This window comes from Camarhynchus parvulus, chromosome 2, assembly GCF_901933205.1.
Source record: "Camarhynchus parvulus chromosome 2, STF_HiC, whole genome shotgun sequence".
Classification (NCBI taxonomy): Eukaryota; Metazoa; Chordata; class Aves; order Passeriformes; family Thraupidae; genus Camarhynchus; species Camarhynchus parvulus.
In genome coordinates, this window is record NC_044572.1 from 76344034 (window position 1) to 76356239 (window position 12206).

A 12206-nucleotide genomic window follows, 5' to 3' on the forward strand; every position below is an offset into this window, starting at 1 on the left:
ACTTTCCCTATTTGTGAGGGAAAGACCAAACACAGTACAGACTTTAAATGAAGGTCGCCATTAGATGTTAGATATAAAGCACAGAACAAAAAGATGAAGAAGAAAAGATAAACTGTACAAAAGGGTAAGATTTGTTAGGAAGTTAAGCCACTGAAAGGAAGGAAAAATAAGCAGGTTTTCTAACTTGTAAGAAAAGAAAATGAAGAATGTACTCAGTGAGTTCTAAGGCAAGTCATTATTTTATTATTGCATAAATAATTATATGCACTTCCTCTATTCCTTATAAACTGAGCTATTATGATAAATCCACTGAAATAAGAAAAGTACTGGACAAAAGTAGAATAGTGGTATGCATTTCTACACCCGTGTCAAGGACATACTTGAGAGATACAAGGAATTATTTACCTCTTGTAAAGATACAGGGAATTATTTACCTCTTCTGCCTAAAATCAGTGTAAAAGAATTATCTGAAATAAGAAAATAAGAATCCTATATCTCATATTCTTCCATACTTCTAATTTCACGGGATAGAAACCTCTAATAATGGGGCCTCTTATTGCTGTTGCTGTTCCTGATCTGTTGTAGTTGACCAGGGTTTTCTTGAAGTTCTTTCTTCACGTCAATAATTTCTTCCTTCATTTTGAAGCTATCAGATCTGAAAGATACCTGTGCATGGAAGAGAACATCTTCTTCTTAAAAGGAGCTTCATATGTGATTTATTCAATGTCAAAAATTGTACAGAAGGAGCAAAGACAACCACAGGTTACTTACAGGTGTATGTATTTTTAAAAAGCTTTTATAATTTGGTTTTATTCAATATATAATATTCAATGTATAATAAAAACATAGGATGATGCAGTGGCTGATACTTAATAAATGAAAAAGGGGAACAGAAGAAAAAGCTACAGAGAGAAACAAAGTCATAGTAACATAATCTACATGGAGATGCCTACATAATTACAAGGATTTCAAAATTAGCAGTATCCAAGCCAATAGTCAGCCAGACACACTAAGAGAGTTGTGGCTAACACTCTGTTATCTAGTATTTGCACATTTTGAGATCAAAATGAGAAAATACACACTCTGTCACTAGTATTAGACTGACAGAATATAAAATATCAAAACTGGAGGCTTGATAGAAAGTCTCAAAAAAGAACAATGGGCTGTAAAATGTACTGGTTAACAAGCAGAATGAACCACTTGGCTAAAATTGGAAAAGATTAAGCTATTCCTATTTTCTAGCAAAGATAATGGATTTTCTTGTTTCCCTTAGGAATAAGAAGTCAATTTTTCTGATTGGAGATTGAAATGCAAACCCTAGGGACCCCTAGAACTTAAAGGGAAAAATCATTTTCCTTCTTTTTATTCCTTTTTTCCCCACCTCTTTTGTACAGCTCTCATTATTTAAATAAACCACATAGAGAAGATAAAATAGTAGCTATGTTTTATTAAAAAAATAAATCATGACAGAAAAGTACTGGTCACAGAGAAAAATCAGCTGATTTTAGGGAAGTTTTATACAGTTAACTTGCAGAAGTGAAGGCAGATTTGTTCAAGTTTGTCTCTGTTTTCACCTCTTTGGCACACAAACCACACTGAATGCTAATATTTAAGAAACTGTAGGCTAACACTGCAAGGTCCAAAATAAAGGTCATTTATCCACTCGGGGTTTTCTTTTACCACTTGGACTTTCACTTAATTAAGTTTTAGAAAACTCTGCATGATTTCGGTCTCAAGGTACGTTTATCTTATAATCATGCACCTTTGGGAAAATGCTTTCATTTGCTCTGCTTTTTGTACTGTTAGATTTTAAATTACAGTTTTTTCTTCTCAGCTGCAGTAATGAATCTTGTATACTAATCACAGCCTATAAATTAATGAGTCCTAGTTCTTCTGAAATAGATTGCAATAATATTCTCTGATTCCATGTAATGAGAGAATGGTTGGAATTGAAAAGGACATCTGGACATCATCTAGTGTAAAGTCCCTGCTAAAGGATGTTCACCCAGAACAGGTTGCACAGGATCACATCCTGGCAGGTTTTGAGTATCTCCAGAGAAGACCCCAAGACTCCACAACCTCTTTGAGAAGCTGTTTCAATGCTCTGTAAACTCACAATAAAGAAGTTTATCATATTGAGTTAGAACTTCCTGTGTTTCACCTTGTGCACATTGCCCCTTTTCCTGCCGCTGGGCACCATAGAAATGAGTCGTTCCCAATCCTTTTGACATATGCCTTAAGATTTGTTGTTAAAAGTTTCTCTCATTCTTCTCTTTTTGAGGCTAGAATGTATTTGTAATCGAGGATTAAATCATGCATGAGACTTTGGTGAACTTTTAAGCGTTTGGTATTCCACAGATAAACAGCTACTGTATTCCACTATTCCAAACTCAGAAGTCTGAAAACTAGACTGAGCAGTTCACAATGAGTTGCTAAAGGTGCAACATCCAAGAGCAGTGCATGTTTTATCATATCACTCTTAGAATACATTTCTTTCAGATTACAAATTTGTGTATCAGGTAACAGAACCCGCATGTAATGAAGTGGCTCTGGCCTGAAGAAAGTACTTTAAAAGTAAAATCTGAGCTTGGCCTTCCCACTGAATGCTTTTAAGTCTCTGGTATCCTACAGAGTATTTTGGGCTGAGGTGCCATGGAAGGTCACAATATCTTTTCCAAAATAGGCCTTTACCATGTTTTCCTACTTGCCGTAACACCTGCCCATCCCTGAGCCCAATCCTCTTGATGCCACACACAGTACTGTATACAGGACACTGTGTGACTCATGCTATCTCCCAGAATGCTATAGAAAAAGACAAGCAAAAAGAGGCAATTTTGACTGCAAAGGAACCTTAAAAAATGCCTTCAATACTGAGCTGTGAGACCTCTGCTTGAGGGATTATCAGTCCCCATATGCTGGAGCTCGTTTCACTGGGATACAAAGACTTGACTCAACTAAATAGAAAGCAGAACAGGCTACGTCTCCCTTACACTCTAAAAGTTTGAGTACACGCATGTCATAGGCTCCATGAACTGTCTCTTTAGAATTTGACAGTGTTTGTTTGGATACTAGTAACAATAATAAGCTCCTGCAGTCTGGGAAATGGTTTTTAAGCAGAGAATAGAAGTTCTGCCTGTGTATTCTGCTTGTTTGTGTATATGTTAGTTGTACATTTTCCTGTCCAAAACCACCACAGCTAGTTGACATGGTCTCTCTAATTGAAGGGGTCATGGGTGTCATGGAGTCAGGGAGCTTAGGCAGAGCTAGACCTGTGAGCAGTGAGTGCTGAAACATAAAATTACGTCGGGCATGTGTGCAAACAGCCTGTCCTGGGTTGACTATATGATGCTTTTATCCCCAAATCGTCTCATTGGTTTATGCTGAATAATAATAAGTTTTGCACCTTTAAGACTTGTTGCAGAGAGTGAAAGGGGGGAGAGAAGAATCGCGCAGTTCTTTTTTTTCTTCCCTCAGACATTGCACGTACTCCCCCGCATTCCTGCTCCAGGACTGTGTTGTCTGCGGACAGACAGACGGCAGGACAGAGAGCTCTCCTTTTGCTTTTAGTTAGTTTTAGCTGGCTGAGGCAAAGAAGAGTCCCTGGACTGTGGTTTTTCTTTTCCTTTTCTTTGGACCTCTTAGAACCTGCTCTGGACTGAACACCCAGGGGAGCACCGGCAGCTCACACCTGTGGCCACCGGGCCGGGCTGGGCCTGGCCTGCGACAATTCCAGCACCAGAAGGACTGATAAGAGACTGAGTGAGCTGGGCTGCAACCCGGGGGGTTTTCTCAGTTGGTCATCTCTTTTAGAGCGGCAAGGGGTTTTATTGTTTTAATATTGTTAGGTTCTATTGTTTAATAAACAGCTTTTTTCCACTTTTCTTCAAGGAGGTATTTTCTCCCGGACTGGTTGTGGGGGGGAGGGGCCGATTGAATTTATCTTCCTACTAGAGCCCCTCTGGGGACTCTCTCTCTCTCCCAAAATTTTGCTCTAAACCAAGACACAGCCCGTCTAGGTATCGTGTATGCTGCTCATTCATGTGCCCATGGTGGCAAGGCAGCAGCGGCTCAGGTGGCCCAGGTTGCAGGTTTCCCTAATAGTAGAAGTTGAAGACAGGTTTCCCACTAACAAGCAAAAAGCGCAGTTCTGTCAAGTGTAAGCTGACAACAAGAGATGTAGAGGTTTTTTATGCACTCACTGCAAGCATAAAATGTGTTTCTGCCATCCTGTGGGCTTAAGAATAGGATAATACAACACTGTAGCATAAACAGGTCCTGTGAAGATGTCAGACTGGGGACTATCTCACCAGATGGAAGGTTTTTTCTCTACTTTTCAACTGAAGGGGTTTTGGATTGCTGCTCAGGGTCTTGGAAATAAAGACTTTGTACCTGGGCAGAAGGCAGAGAAGTGTACCTCAGAGAAAGCTGTCAAAAGGTAATATAGATGCAAGATTTTATTTTCCATGGCTCGCTCTTCTATTTTCAGTGCAGAATTATGGTTTTGATGTTCAAAACAGGCAAAGAAAAACAAAGTTACAGCGTAATGTTTCACCAGTAAATTTTGCTTCTAAAGGTCTATACATCCTGACCCTGACTTGCCGACTCAGATTCCAGGCTTGACTCAAAGCTGCCCCATTGGGATGGACATGTCTGGTAATGTAGACTCTTGGATACACCTATTATGAGCAGACTGGATCTGCTCACCCTGTTCATGTAGTATGAGACTGCTGCAGATCACTCTGTGAGGAATGGATCTTGTACCAGCTCTATTCTTATACAAATTATGTTTCTGCTCCCTACAGTAATGGGTCTACAGTGGGCAGTCCTTGTGTGAAGTGTGACATTTGTCCAGATTCACACTCATGTAATATCTATGCAATATTTCAGCCAGTAGACCATATAGGCAGAGAAAAAAAAAAAAACAGTCAGAAGAATAATGATTGAAATGTGAGCAGAAGTGAAGAATTTTATGTCAGACAAACATTACTGCAAGAATATTCATTGCCTTGAGATGTCAGGAAATCTCTGCCTACTGCTGTAACTACTTTCTCCTTCAAACCACTTGACTATGTTTGGATCAATACTACTCCCTGAGGACAACGTAGTGAATTAACTAACTTTGCTAATGTCAGTCTTACTCTGTCAGCAGATTTCTCACTGTCTCAGAGAATGCATGGAGCATTAGTCCATGTGTGTGCTATTTCAATTATATTGAATTATTTTGGATACTCTCTGATGTAATTTCCAAAATAAAAGCCTTAAGAAAGGCTATTTTGTCAAAAGTGTCACGGAAGGTAGACCCAAGATGTCAAGCAAATATCATGCAGGTTTTTTTCATAAACATCCATATAGCATTCACACACTGGAAACATCAGGAGTGCTGATACTGTTAAACTATGCCATATATCTCTAAGACGTGTGAACAAATAGTCTTCCATTGAATGCTAAAAATGGGGAAATCATAGAAATTATGATTTTCTCTCCAAAATAAATTTTAACAAAAACAAAAGAGAACTTCAAACAACATCAAAATCACATGTCCTTCATGTGAATAATAGCTATTAATATTATTATTGTATTTAATCGAATCCAAAGTGTCTGTGTAAATTAATAGTTGATAACAAAGTGCATTGACTAAGAAATTAAACACTCAGAGTCCATTTAAACAGAATACCAACCTAGTTTATTCACCTGTAATGTCATAACAAAACAAAAATAATTAAACCTTTGGGTGAAACAGGTCAGTATTTCTCTCTCCCAACAGAGAGAGAAGTAAGAGAGTGTAAGATGTGATGTCCTACCTTAATCCTGAGCTGCAAGATCAAGGCTATTACAAGGATAGGATCATAAAAAGACAGAAATTCAGACTCTGTCTCTGGAGGGAGAGACTCCACTTAATCAGGATGCATATTAGTATGAAAGCCATTTAACTGAGAGATCTTTCAGATTTAAACCTAATAATACTGACAGTAATGGTCATTTAATGTCAGACATGTTACTGCTTGGTAGGTTGTCTAGGGGTATGATAGTGAACATTACACCTTTTGGCAGTCTCATGTTTGTTCTCACCTTCTTGCTAACTTATTAGCTCTGAAGCCTTCCTTTGAAAGCACACACTATGTGTAGGGTTTATATTCCAGCTGCTGAGCTTCCAACCAGAAAACCAGCTGTTATCTGTATGTGTAGTCAGCTGTATGAAAGGGTTAAAAAAGACAAATCAAACAATACATTAGAGCAAAATTTACTTGTATTTCCCACACATGATTAATATGCAAACTTTAAATATCTTAATTTTTTTTCCATTAGTGAACACTGGTAGTAAAATTGTCAGGGCATTGGTAAATGTGCACATAACTGACATGCATTATTAATAACAGAGATACTCTTAGCACTGAGCAGGCTTTAGCTCCATGCCAGCTGCTGAACGTGTTTCATCACACTTTCATTTCACAGCTGCCTTCTTTACTCTCCAGAGGCAAAGAACAAGCTATGCCTCTGTTCAAGTGCATACCCTTGCCTATTCTGCTAGAATGTTTATATCCCGAGACTGTCCAGCTGATCAGTTATCCAAGCCTTGAGACTGAGCACAGCTCCAGGTACACCCTGTATGTACCTCCCAGGTCATGCAGGGCACTGTGTGCACAAACACATCCAATGGGTTTGCTAACTCAAAAAAATGCTCTCTTGTCAGAGCTACACCTGAAGAGTCAACACACTGTTCAGGTATAGCTCTGCAGATGGATCACAGTTATCAGGCAGGAGACTCCAGAACCCATTTTATCAATATATATAAACTCCTCACCATTGGAGTCTCCCTGGCTTCTCGTCAAGTCATAGTGAAACTTTCTTACTACTGGTAAAAGGGAATTGGTGTTGGAGAGTGTAAAAGGGGTTTACAGATCTCTTCAATTCAGAAGGTTCTAGAGGATGAAAATGTTTCAAAATGGATGCAATAATTAACATCAATGTGGAATGATTCTAAGGTATTCATTAAAATTGGTTAATTCTGATTCACTTTCAACTTGCTCACCAGCACAGACCATGAAAAAGGGCATGAATGAGGCTTTAGTTGAATAGCTCTGTTGGTTGACTGAAGTCTCTGATGATAGATTATTTAAATATGCTATCAATATATTTCAAAGTATTATTATTTTTCTTTAATGAATGTTACATGTGTATTTAATGTTTTATTGTTATAACCTCTGCCTTTTATCAGTAGAGAAGTATCAAGTCACAGTAGTGTCTGCCATTCCCAAACAGGCTACAGGTGGCTGCAAAAAAAGAAAAATAATTGAATGGCCGAACTATGAATATGTGTATGCAATATAAAATAATCCATTCCATTTCAGGAAATGCTGCTCTTTATGTCTTTGTTGGGCTGATTTTTTTTTGCTCCTGCTGTATTTATTTTCTCAATGAAAAGAAGATATAATAGGAAGATGAGGTAAGAAAAATTAAAGAACATAAAAAGTGCCAGAAACTGAAAGATAACCCATTTTTCATAGAAATAGGTAATTAACGTGTCAACTACAGTATTTTTGATGTGAAATCTAAAACATTTTTTAAAGTTGGAAGCATATATTTGTCTTTAGTACTTCCTATAATGATTATTTGATGCTGCCATTAATATAGGTGCGCTTACAACAACATACACTGGAAGCCAGAGATCTGCTTCAGAGTCAATTTGCATATGGAATATGTTTTGTACCAATACTGCTAGTTGAACAATTTCTTTCACAAGTATGCTTAAAGGCTGGGATATGGGTCTTAAACAAAGAAGGGAAGTTATTGTATCTCACTATTAATCTGTCATCTGTGGATAAAGATGCTTATCTCTTTAGTAATATATGTACAGATCTAATAAAAAGAAGGTCACTATATATATGAGTAAAAGTAGTTTTCATAAAGGGATGCAAGACAGTGATTTGTTGAGATGTCAGATAACCCTGTTATCACAGGGAATTTCAAGAATGTTGAATAAAATGACCACTTCTGATTTTATTATTTTTATTTCCTTTTTAAAGCAGTGTATTTCCATGTTACATGGTTTTTTTTATATTTTCCCAGTTGCACACATTATTGCGATCTCTGAAATTTTTAACATCTTTAAAGTGACTGGGTTCAAAGCAATTATCCTTATGTTAACTATGGCTAGTAAAATAATCACAAAATGCTGAGAAATTTTTGAAAGTTAATGTATTTTCCAAAATTTGACCATGAATATTGTCTGAAAATGCAGTGCCTGTCATGAATCAAGTGTTGTTATACTTCTTTCATTTGCCAGTATCAGGACTGTGCTGAGATTCCAGTGTTGCCATGTGTATTTGGTATGCACTCAGTTCCACTGAAGTGTCTGCTGGTGATACGAGGAAAAAACAGAGCACTGTAACTGCAGGCCATACTGAGAGAAAGGATGTGGGATCACACTGTCACATCAAACACACTGGGACTGTTTCATCATGGCAAACACATTCTGTAGGCAAATACACTTGTGAAAAGGGTGAAGAAATCTCCATCATTGTCTCTTGACAGGTTTTTGCAATGAGCACATGAGAATGTGTCACACACAGTAGCAAACCTATGAAGATTAGAACATCAAGATTTAAAACTTTTTCTGGTGTGTAAAGAACTACCAGAAAAAAACCTGCCTGAAATGCAATGGAACCAGTTTTATACATCCTATAAGCCCTGTGAAACATTCTGGCATCTTACACTATAGCTAAAAATTCATCTTGCAAAATATCTGGCAGGAAAAGTTTGGATTTTGACTTGAGACAGCAGGCTAATTTAAGACAACGATTCTTTAAAAAAATTGACCAGATCTAAATGCTCTTCTTCACATATTCAACTTGAATCAGTGGTTATATTCTACTATTGCCATTGTCGCCATTAGAATGTTAGTCTAACATTCAGTGACTTCAAGGGTTTAACTCAGGTGCTGGCCGTATTGTTGGCATTTAAAAACAGAAAATATCTAGCTATAAATATTGATCGATCTGAAGTTTGCCAAGTCTTGTGTAACAAAGTAAAATACATATTTTTTAAAAGTTTGAATAAACTCAAAACCTTGTTACTATTGGTTTTTTTCACACAAATGACAAATGAATATGCAATTTTGTGAATTGTTTAGGGTAGTTTGTCTTAATTGATCAATTAAGTATTTTTACAGTAAGATTAAAAGGGCAATGAGTATGCAAAACAGTGCAACAGACATCATTCAATTTACATTGTATTTTGGTGGATAGGGAAATATATAGTATAAATAGAAATTGAGAAAGCTTCAGCAGGAAAAAAAATAGCAAAAGACAGCAGAGTAGATATATATTTATTCTCTTGATTCAGTTGGTAGAGAAACAAAAACATCTAATATAGATAATAAGAGGTCTTATTGGATGAAATTAATTGCACTTCCTTATAGATGTGCAAATTAATTGCACTTCCTCATAGATGTAAGCATGAAAAATATCAGATTGTTTTAGAGTTCCATAACTCAAGAATACTAGTACAGAAATTAAGGAGAAGGGCAAAAAAAAGGACGCAAAGGTGGGAGGGAAAGATATATGACTACTTGAGATTTGTGTATATTAATAAAATAAAAAACCACAACCAACAAAAGCCTGGGAATTAGGGATGGCAAGGAACTAGGGGTATAGCTCCTGTAGAAGTCATCTACTGATGGGATGAGCAGGGTGTTTGACATATGGACAGGTCAGTGGGGTTATGCTTTGAACGTGTAAAATGCAGTAAAAAGGAAGAGTACTTTGGATGACCATGTGCAAAGTGCCTCAGACAGGTCTTTGGGAAAAAGAAGACTTTTTTATTTTAAATTGTCTGCTCCCATCTGTAACAACAGCATAATACATACCAGCCCTTCATGTCACAGGGATATTGTGAAAATGTTTCATACCTGTGAAACACTTAAATATAGTGTAATTATTAGTTTTATGCAAAACCCCAGAGGTAGATAAATATTTCTGAGTTTATAAAGAGGTTGAAAACTGTGCAATAAATATAGTGTAGATCAACAAAATGCACAAGACGAAAACAAAATGTTGAACAGCTGTTTGCTAACTAACCATTATCCTGCCAGCGTACAGAACTAAACACAGGGGAAAAGACCATTGCTACCATATAATTAAGATTGAATCAAGATGCAAATCTAATAAGCCTCTGAATTAAGAATATATAGGATCTTAAATATTATATTTCTTTTCCTCTGGGTGGTGAATGCTCCAGCACAAAGAATTTGTGTGCCATTTCTGAAGCTTTTTTCTAAAAACCTCACTGAGACAACAGTTTTCTTACTTTTCTTTTTCGTAACATTACATTGATACTTAACAGGATACTAGCAATGCTATAGTCTTTGACTCCATCCAGAATATTGCTAGTTAGTCTGATAAGGAAGCTGATAATAAATGTTTAGCTTTTATGGAGACCAGAACAAGAGCAGTATGAAAAGCAATGCTTTGCTGGCAGATTTCACAGAATTTGATCAGGAGAAGAGCAGGGTTTGGAGTAGAGCATTTTCTGAACAGAGCTATACTCTGCTAGATATGAATGCTTCTTCCCTATCTCTTCAAGTGTGATCCCATTTTGTCCTAGGGACTGGGAGAGCCTGCTTAAAACCAATATGTGAAGGGTAGATGTCCTTTCCTTGGCTTCTCCAAGCAGCCAAGCAGGGCTGAGGCCAAACTCAGGGCCCAGTGTCTGAGCCACAGGGATGGCCACCGGCCAGAGCAGTAAGACCCTAATGAAACCCAACAAATCTTTGACTTGCTCGTGTAGTTGCTGAAGAATAGCCAGGGCTGCATATTTAGAAAGAGTACAACAAATGAGCTTGTTAAGGTGATCATTCTTATTTTCTGTGTTGCTGTCACTCCCAGCTCCTCAGGAATTCCCTGAGCTAGAGAAAGCATGTTTTACAGAGAGATAATGTCCCCATGAAACAATCCTCTCCTTCTTTGCCCTTCAAACCCATACCCAAATCCAAACCTAACTTGTATTTCTCGGCTTCTTTCCTTTCTAATAGTGCATTTATCCTGCTTTAGCCTCCAAAGCTATCCTCAGCAACACAGGACAGATGGATTCCTGCTCTCAGATAAGCATCCTGGAACCACCATAAACTGTAGCATCAGCTCAAAATAACATTAAATACAAATAAATCTAGTTGTTGAGTTTAAGCAGGCCCAAGACCAAGAAGAAAAATTACGTTTATAATTTCAAAAGTCCTTTTTTATGTTTACTGAGGTTATGATTTTTAATGCAAACAGATGTCAATAGAGTTTTCTCCTTCAAAAAATTCAAAAAACTTATTTATTAAAAAAATCTTTGATTTCCTTTAGCACTGTTCTCTGAAATAACTAATCAATTCACACTAATATTAAATTAAAAAAAGAAAGTCAGTCTGTCAGATGTACTCCTAAACAATTGAGATTTGCTAGGCTTTTAACAAAATGTCTTTCAGCCTTTCTGACATGGTGATGAGGAGCAAGAAATCTTGAGGTGGAAGATGCACTCTGAGGAAGAACAGTCCTTGAGTGAAGTCCCTGATGAAGGTTACAGCATGCTTTGAAAATTTTTATCCCATGATCCCTAGTGTTTATGCCTGTTGTTTGTATGGCAAATTCAGCTTAAATGGCCTAAAGTGTGAGTACAATGCAATGTTTTTCTAAATTTCCAGGTCTATTTACAATGCAAGGCAAATTAAATGTAAGATGGGCTATTCTGGGATGATCACTAAAACTTTAAAAATAAAAATGTCTTTCAGGTCGAATTAAAAGAATAAAACTTTAATTAAAGATAGACAACTGATAATGAATGCATATATTATAATGAATGCATATTTTTCTATTGAAAATACTTGAATTTCTAAGAAAGCAACAGGAAGACAGTGCTCATGCAACATTTACTTCTATTCACTACCTGACACAAATCAGATGTCACCTTTTTGCCTCTTAGGAATGCCACAATTAGCAGACGTATGAACAATCAGTAAAAGGCCATCCTACAAAGGTGAAAGAAAAAGATTAACTTGCATAATGTCTTCTCTGGAGACTTTGTAGCTATTTTGTAGCCTAAACAATCAAGAGTGATATAGAGCAGAAATTACTAAATCAAAGTTCTCCTGACTTTGAAAAGACTTTAGAGTTTGAATTGTATAATTGGGTATTGTTGAAACCTTGCAAGTAAAGTTTTTATCTTCTTAT